This window comes from Heliangelus exortis, chromosome 5, assembly GCF_036169615.1.
Source record: "Heliangelus exortis chromosome 5, bHelExo1.hap1, whole genome shotgun sequence".
Lineage (NCBI taxonomy): Eukaryota > Metazoa > Chordata > Aves > Apodiformes > Trochilidae > Heliangelus > Heliangelus exortis.
This window is the reverse complement of record NC_092426.1, coordinates 10148390-10158346: the sequence shown is the minus strand read 5'-3', so window position 1 is coordinate 10158346 and position 9957 is coordinate 10148390.

Below are 9957 nucleotides of genomic sequence, written 5' to 3'. Positions count from 1 at the left end.
GTGTTTACCCAGGGCCTCCAGAGTCCTGCATGGGCAGAAGGTGAAGAAGAGACACTGTCTGACTGTGTTCTTCTACCACATATACCTCTGTATAAACAATATAGACAATATATACCCATGCCTATGTGCAGAAATATACTGTGCCAAAGAAGAGTTTGAAGGGCAGGCAACTTGGTCTCTCTGCCTCACAAGGGATCAGGAAGGCAGGAAGGAAAAATATCCCAGAAGGAGTTTTCCACACTTTATCTCCTATTACTATCTCCTATTATTTAAGCACTTGGAAAGTCCAAGTCCTGAAAGGGCAGCTGAGGGAAGTGTTCTGCCACAGAAACCACAGCAGTGCTGTGCACTGTCAATCTTTGCACATCCCTGGAAGAGCAGCCACCCAGCAGCTTGGTTTCTAATCCTAAGAGCTATCTGAGGAATTATGCAAGAAAGGCTCCAGGACAGGTCTGCCAGAGGAAAACTACAATTTATATGCTCCTTGCTATCCTTGGGATGAAAAGAGCTTTCTAAAAAATTAAGTTATTGATATTGTTTGCTGGTGTGGTAAAGAATGTGTTACCTCAACCACCACCATGTCTCTTTTCAAGATGATCTATGATTTATCCAGAGGGTTTATTGGGTATTTTTTGAAAGCTTGTATTGTGAATATTCCTTCTCTATTTGGACAGACAAGCCTAAAATTATTTTATTCTAGTCTTTTCATTTGGCTTAGATTGACAGGGCTCCTCTGTGCATTTTTTTATAGATTCCTTCCAGCTGGAAAAAAAACGTGAGATACAACTTCACAGGAAACTTCCTACAGACATCTGTACCCACAGCCCTACAGAGAGCAGAGGGACTGAAAATCCACATTACATCATTTATGTGCTTTTCCTGCTGCCACAAGAGGCCAGGGATTGCATAATTTCCAGTCTTCTGTGCTTCACCCCCACTGTACTGACATGGCTCCTCAGGTACATCTGCCAGACACCATCTGGAGGCTAAAAATCATAACTACAAATTGAATTTCAAGACAACCCAAGACCTCTCAGATAGGAGATGGGCACATTTCAATATTAATGCAGGATCAAAAGTCAACCATTTTTCCACTCAACATTCACAGCAGCCACAATCTAAGGCAAGAATGCCCCATGCACCTCTGCTGCCAAAGGAGTTACATGTTATATGGGATGGGATAATATTATTAACAATATAATTTGGGACCCATATCCTCATTACTGAGCACTCTGGCATGGAAGACAGCTTATTTAGGAGTAGAGGTGAGATAAAACAGATCAGCTTTCATGTGGACACCAAAATAATTCACATTTTCAGAACTGCTCAGCACTTAGTATCTCCTGTTGTCACTTCTGGACAGTCTGAGTAAGAACCCCACTCCCATCCCACAGTGTGTGGGGAGCTGCTTTGGCCTGGTAAAGCTCAGTATGTCAAAAAGATGCCAAGTCACACTGTAAAAAACTCAGTTATAAAAGACTTCTGCAATCTCTAAACAGTAAAGCTACACTGAGGGCTTTGCTACAGCAAGAGGAACCCAAAAGGGAGGGTGCTGGGAGAGTGCATCAGTCTCTGAAACTGCTTCAGAAGAATACCCTGGGGGAGGAACTCTGCATGTGCATTAAATTTTTATCAGCATAAGTTCAGGCTGAACAAAGCAGACCTCCCAAATACACAGTGATAACACATTTCCACCGCACCACTGCTTTTCTTCTAAACTAGAAAAACATTTAGAGGAGACTGCACTAGAAAATTCAGCAGTGCTACATGATGTGGAAGCTCCTGAGAGTCTTCAACATCTTCTGACCCATTCTTCTCTTAAAGGAATGAAAGAAATACCAACGAAGAGGTCAGCAAAACTTGTGGGGAGGCACCAGATATAGGCAAGGGAAAGGAAAGGGAAGAGTATTTGTAATGCATTCATCTGCTGCCAGCATCAGGATGTATTTCATCTTTCTGTTGCTTCCCACTCCTCAGCAAAGTGGAGGGAAGACTATATAAAGATTCAGAGACACTAACTCAGCTCCTGAGAGCTGCACAGCACTGCCTGCCAGCACCCTGGCACTGTTCCTCTGCCGCCTTCATCGCCAACACTCTGCCAGCATTCATTGCTCCCAGCAAGTTTTTCCCTGCAAAGGAGAAAGATGTGGCCCTTGAGGAACCAAAATTAGGTAATTTGTAAGGATGTTTCCAAATTAGCAAGCAAATTGAAAAAGAAGCCACTATTTCCTCCCATCCTGAACAAGCACATTATCTGTACTGTTAGGACCTTAGATCTCCAGCACATGTTATTTAACTGGCTGTAAAGAACCAAGACCCTTGAAAATCAACTAATAAAAGAGAATTAGGGCCACATTCCAACAGAGAATTTAAGTTAGTGACTATTTCCTTTAGTTTCAAAGAGAATACTCATCCTCTTCACTGTGTACATCTGATTAGTGAGCAGGAAATAGGGGTGTGGAGTTGCTTTTGTATGCTCCATGGCTACATGACAACAAGTGCCTTGGAGTCAGTAACATCTGAAAATCACACAAACTGCAAACCAATTTAATGTAATTCATCTTGACACAGCACAGAATCGTTGGATTTTAAGGCAGCTGCCTTGGAGCTTGTTTGTTCAAATGAATGGGTTTTTAATGGCATTGCACAAGGTTTTAATGAGAAGCTTCCAAGCCCAATAAATAATGCTTACATGTTTACTGAAGTCTCTTCAGCTCTTCACAGTTAAATATACCCTAGGTGGGCAAAATGGGTAAAATGGCATCAAAACCTGTTCAAAACCTGTTTTACATCAAGAAAAAGGAGACTTCACTGATTCTGCTGGTAGGAAGATGCACTCCCTAGCCCCTACTGCTACTAACCTTAACCTGGGTCTACACAAAGGGAAAGCCAAAGAGCTGTAATATACCTTCTGTATCAAAACAGCTCTGGATTCTACTTTGTACAACCAAGGTCTGAGTCCTTCATGTCTTCCCCTACCCTTTGCATGCCTAAATCCAATTGAGTAAATGCATAGTAACTTCTTCTTTTCTCTTGCTTTCCAGTCTCAAGGGTTATCACACACAGATAAATCAGGAACACCAAGCTGGACTGTTGTCCTACATAAAATATATATCTCAGTAGATCTTCCATGGTACAACTGGTTCCAAGAAGCACCAGATGTACCTTGTGATATTAATTTATTCTAACCTTTTATGAGGGGAAAAGATGGGGAGAGATATTGATATGTATGGCAGGTACTGACTGGTATTTCAAACCCTCAGTATTACCATATGTGCCTGGAAATAACTGCAAGTGGCATTAGCTGCTGTCATTGATGACAGCATGTAAATTACTATCTAATCTGCATAATCAATTAAATAATTAGATGCCATATGTAAGAGCAGATATTTATAGGTGCAGAATCAGAGGAAAAAATTAAGCCGCATCTTCATAACATATCATTTCATGAATCATATCCTCTTGAACAAAGGTACAGATCTTCATTACTGACTGCCCCATCTTAAGTTAAAAATATATTTTTAAAATCACAATTAATATTTCATATTCTTGATTTTCCCCTGTGACGCACTGACTCATAATGCCTGCATCTAGCGTGCTGGCAGGAAGCTTTAGCTGCCATCCACAGATGCCTGTCAACTTTCTGAGCTCAGTATGAACAAAACAAGACAGGAAAAAACCCATCCTGCTGAAGGCTCATCCACTGCGTTCAATGAAGGCTGGATCTATTCTTGTGAAGAGCTGACCTAGATTCTCTGCCTGACTGAGAGCATTTCCCAGCATCAAGGCTGTTCAGAGAATCAGAAATTCATGTATCACTTATGATGGGGAGGGGGGGAAGACAGGATATAATGTTAAGGAAAAGCGATGGAATCCATTAGTCACAAAAGGCCTTTATCCATATCCGCACAAAGCACTCCCTGACACATTTCTCTTCTCATTTCAAGGTCTGGAAAGGATTGCAGCTCTCATTTCAGCACACAGGGCAGGCCTGGCAGCCACGGCTCCATGGAGAGGCTGAGATGTGCCAAAGCTGTGGAGGACACAACCACACAGCGGGGTGGTCCGCTTGCCATCCCGGAGCCACCCGCGGCTTTCCGGCAGCTCCTGCCCCTGGGCTGAAGGCAGAGAGGCTGTGCTGGATCCAGGACTGCTGGTTCACGTCATGCCAAGAGGGAATGAGCCAGAGAGGTCTGCTGGGCCCTGCACTGCCAGGTCACCATGGGATCAAGCTGCAGACACAGCGTGCATCCGTCACCCCTGGGAAGCCAGGGCGGCCTTGACGAGGCAATGCCATGTCCCAGCGTTGAGCCACACAGGACACTTCTACATCTGCCAGTTCTCCAGGAGGTGGGAAGCACATCCTGTGGCACTCAATAACAGAATAATAGTGGTATGTGGCTGAGAGTGATAAAAAGGCTGGTCAGCCCTTGAGTAAGGACCTCAAAGTCCTTTTTTTCCTGCCTCTGCTACTGATCCATTTCTTCTACAGTCATATTCTCCATTTCTCCAAAAACTTAGCAGACCCCTCCATAAGCCAGGCCCAGTAACCTTCACGTTAACCAATAATACTCACCAGACCAATGACCAGGGGACCCTGAGGGTGCCCATTGCTGTGAGGGATGCCAGCTTGATGCCAGCCTTAGATGGCTGCTGTCAAGGATGCTGAGCTGCCCAGAGGGAACAGCTCCAGGTCCAGACCAGTGTCTGAGCAGCATCCCCTCGGGTGGGATGAGAAGGAGCTGGCAGGCAGGGGCTGGTGCAAGATGTTTTCATGTCCCCTAGGGTTCAGGTCCCACCCCAGGGCTATGCTGCAGTGCTGGCCACAGTGACACAGACAGGAGCACAGACCAAGTCTCAGGGGTGGACAGGAGCTGGGTAGTCAAGGGAGGTTTCCTTTGATACCAAAATATTTTGATCTGCTGCACAGACGGAGACAGAAAGCTAAATTCACATAAACAAACTAATTCAGGTCCTCTGAGCACTGAGATGTTCTATCCCTTCTCCAGACGTGAACATTCTGGACTGAGTCTACAGAACATTTCTGCTCATCTGGACCTTCACTGAATGCACCACACAGGTGCAACCCACATGTCCAGCCCATGCAGAAGAGGCCACGGTGGGCTGGGCTGCCAAAAAGCATCCCCCTTTCTCCTCTTCTCTGAAACCTCCAGAGGGGCTGTCAAGAGAAGAAGATAAGACCTAATTAACCACCTCTCAATTCAAATTCGGTTCAGCAAATGCAAATCCTGCATCAGGCCACTGGGTTTTCCTCACCAACTGATTTTTTGCATGTGGGCAGCATGCAAACTAGGTCAGTATTATTCCTACCGAAACACTCGCTATGGCTGTTATTTTTAGGAAACCATGTGATTGTCTGACTTTTATTTATGAGAGCACAGAAAGATCCACTGTATATTTTCCTGTCTGTCTTGTTTGCCATGGTTTGTTTTTTCAGTTCTTTGAGCAGGTTACTAAGATCTCAGGCCTCTTTTTAAAAAGCAAAGTCAGAATCAATCAAGAGACTTTAGCAAGTTGCATGCCTTAGCAGCCAACAAAACAAAGAGCACGCAGCAGTGAGCAAACCTAACCTGACAAGAACACAGAGAGGCTATGAAAAGGCAAGGTAGTGATGCAGGTAACAAGGGAAAAGGATATTGAGCAGAAAAGATGCCAAGGGGGTATGGGAGGTAGAGAACTGGGCAGAGATTGAAGGATAATAGAAAGCACTGTACTTAGATCTTCACAGCTCCTGAAAGAGTAAACTCGAGATCTCAGCAGCTAGACAAAAGTCAGCTAAGAGCCAAATTCAGCAACAGGAAACTTTTCCTAGAGTTTGAAGTTTATTTTCTGAGACCTCCTTTTACCTCCTTGCCACAAACAGCAAAATTCAAGGCAACAAAATCCTGTATTCTACTCAGCAGGTTAGTGGTCACAACCCTGAGAGGTACCCATCAGACAAGCAAGCCAGGGCCAATCCCCTCACCAGGGAGAGGGGCCCTATGGCAGCGACCTAGCAGGAACCCTCCATGTCCAGGTCTCTACCTGCCTGGTTTTCATCTGACCTGTCTGGGGAATCTAGAGTCTGCTTTAGGGAAGTGAATCCTCAGAGGCTGGGGAAGTGAATCCTTTCACTTACCTTGCATGGCGAGTGTGGAGAAATATATATCTCTGCTGATAATCCAGACTGCTTCTATAACCAGAAAAAAAGACACAGGCACAGGCAGTGCACTTCCTCTCAAATGAATGCAGACATCTAAAATAGGCCAGTCAAGCAGCATACCAGCACTGCCTCATTCTCTCCATCAACAACAGAAGGAATTCAGGAGTAGCTCAGACACCAGTTTATGTATTTCAGAGCAGATGAACCACAGTCTAAATTGCCAGAAATTAACTACCACAAAAAGCATCAGAAACCAGTCCCCTGGCCCACAGGTCTTCCGACTTTCCACTCACATGAAAACATTCAGATGTATATGACCTGCAAGGGCACAAGGGTGAGCTGCATGGCTGATTTGTCACAGGGCTCCATGAGCTGCACATCTGGCAACAGCCTCAGCATTAGCTGCTTGCTGGGGTGCAGCATCTCAGCTGGAGAGGAGCCCCACATGGGAATCCTGCTTGCCTACCTCCCCAGGACACCACCACTAGCCCAGGGCATGGTTGGCTTCAAAACTGTACAACCGACACTGGATTTTGCTGCTGAAAGGATGAAAGCATGGGGAAAGGGAAGGGGATGAGCTGGCTAAAAGGGCCTGGTGCTTGGTGACACTTTTTCTGCCTCTGCCCAGAAACTGCTGCCCCAGGAACTGGAGCCCCTTTGGCAATTCACCATCACACAGGATACACTCAAATTCCAAAAAGCTGTTTTCATCTGTGCTTTTTAACTGAACTCAAGCCCTGAAGCTCTCATTCCAGGTGTCCCACTCCCTGAGGTAACTGCTCGTATCATCTAGGTGACTTACCCCAAAAAGGAACAAGAACTTCAAAAGAAACAACATTGGCAAAGCCAGCTGTACAACAACCAACATAGCTTCAAAGCTACAAATAACAATTCTTTCTCCAGCAAAGACCACGCTGCCCCAAAGCATTAGGTATGCACTGTAGATAAAGCTACACAAACTACATCCTCCATGCAGGGCAGGCAGTGGTAGATTTTCTTGCAAACAGAAACAGTACAAATGGATGGGGAAAGGTTAAGCCCTCTGATGTATGGCCCAGCATGGGAACTCAGCTCTGTATTTCAGGGACACTGGGTAACAATCACTTGCAGGGATGCTCTAGGGTGTTTTAAGAACATGGGACATATCCTACAAACTTGTGGGAACGGCCTGGGTTCTCCAACCTGGCTGCAGGATTAGCCATGCAACACTGTGTCACCATCTAACATTACTATGCCCCATGATTCTAACATTGCTCCCAGGAGAACCAGTGGACTGGGGCAAGCATCATGATGACAGCTTCTTACAGCCCAAACTTTCAAATTTTTTCCATTTTTTTTACCCTTCACATACAACTTGACATGGGTCAGTTTTGCTGCCTACACAGCACATATGATGTTGCTCTGAATTTTCCATAACTACATTTTGGATCAGTTCATACAAAAAAAAATTACTTTATCAGCCACTGACACTACATTCTCTATTTTATTTTTAAGATCTGCAAACATACTGCTTTGAAAAGGAATCAAAGGCAGCAATTAGTCACTGCACTCACTAGCAGCAAAAGTTGCTTTCCAGCCATTCCAGTTACCCTCCTGAAATTACAGTTAGTTACTGGTGCCAGATTTCCATTTATCTCAAGAGTCCTTTGTAACAACAACTAACAATAGTTTCTTCTTCACTTACCAGGCTTTCTATAAGAGGAAGGGCTCTTGTTACAATGAGGAAGGGCTAAATAATCATGCTTTTCTATATCAAGGTACATAGGACTTGTGAAAATCCCTTAAAAACTTCAGTATACACACCTAGAAGAGTTACGAGCAGCCCAAGGAAAACAGTCTGATCTCAGTAACAGAAGAAGTACTAATGAGTGCTGGACAACAGGCACAGGCAGGCAGGCAAACAAAAAGGCAGAAGTGTAATGGGAGCCAGGTTATCAGCTGTCCCAGAAGAAAAGACCTGGTGCAGGTCTGCTTTGTTGCCCACCAGCACCATGCATTGTGTCACTGAAGATCACGGAGCCACCTCAGAGGCTGAAGCTGCTGCAGAGGTGAGAAATGCAACTCCCTTGTTTCTATTAATCAGAATCCATGTGTTCTCTCCTGTAGCCTAAATGATGTTCCCCTCACCACTCTGTGTTCTCACAGGGAACGTGCATGCATCGTTCCAGTGCAAAGCTGCTGCAAGAGCAGACTTGGGGTCACATAAGACTGGAACACATCCTGGACAGTCCTTAATTCCCTCATTCTTTAAACAGCCTTTCTTTGTGTTTTATTAAAAGCATGAAATGAAGACTTTGTGTCTGTTTCAGGGAGGGTAATGTTTTATTTACGATGGCTTTCTATCACCATGAATTTTACATGACAGAAGCTCTATCCCACAACATCCTTAAACCTCTCCTCCTTAGGCAGCAGGGCCCTGATCCCACAGCCAGATGTGGCACCTCTCACTGGGAGCCCTGGAAGGCTGAGTGATGAGAGCTCCCTCTTAAGCATATCCCCTCTCCCTGCCCACCACCACTGAGACAGCCTGGCCTTAGAGACCTCCCAGGGAGATAAATCTGCTGCATCAGCTCCTCCTCCCAATGCTTCCCACAGAAATCCCACCCCCAAGCAGGCTGTTTGAAGATACACAGATGTGAGCAGAGGGTGGGCAGGTCCAGCGGGGCATCCTATCTGCTGCAAGGCCTCTGGAGGTGGCAGATAAACACAGGAAAGGGCAATGCTAAGAGCACGGATATATAAGCAAAAGAAGACAAGCAGCATATCAGACACATTATCCCATGATTTTGGTTCTAGTGCAGGACCCTATGGATGACTGTGGAGGTGTGCCTGGACACATGTTCAGAAAGGACAGCTTTTACAATAAAACAACCATATTCAATGAACTGGAACCATATTCAATGCACTGGAAGATAATCCAGGTTGAGCATTAACTGAACATTTCCTCCCCATAGCAACCATGGCTACACCACCATGTCACCACACAGGTAACACAGGACACACAAGCCTCTGGGACATGTCCCACTTGGATTCTAACAGGTTAAAACTGTCCTTGCTCAACACTGAAACTGGCAGGCCTTCCTTCAGAAGTCCTGAATATGTTCTGAACCCCTAAATTACATACAGCCTGTACTAGCCAAGGTCTGGTTTTACCTAGGTTATCCCATCTTTCTTTGTCTTTGAAGGCTGAAAGCTGACAATATCCAAGTGAACCAGACAACACTAAAACAAGAACACCTTGCACAGCCTGCAGAAGATGGCACAAGGTGCTGACACCTTTGCTTATGTGCTGAGTAATGAAGTCCCACCGTTTCTTTGTGCTCCCTTACCCATCTCTTTCCACCTGGGGTTCCTTGTCTTCCACTTGGATTGAGTGCCATTCAAAGCAGGGCTTTCTGCTAGCATCCAGCAGATACTCTGTGACAGGGCACCACAAAATCAGTTTTCATCAATGAGTAACTAGTGAATTGTAGTCAGTGTTGTACAGGCATGTGAGTGTGAATGAGTTAAACATGGTTTGTCTGAATGGAAAATGCAACTCAGAAGTGTTACTAACAGTATTCTTTTTCATGTCCATGAACATAAGAAATGGAAGAAATGGAGAAGGTAGAAGAAGACAGGAAAAGAGACAGCAGGCTGGCTGCAAGGATCTCTCAAATACAAATGCATTAAATTATGGCTACACAGATCGGATGCTAAAAAGAGCTGAACATCTGCAACTCCTACATACATCCTCATTTCTTCTTTTATAGCCATTAACTTCCCATGCTTCTCCCTTTTGTTTTTGCTTCATC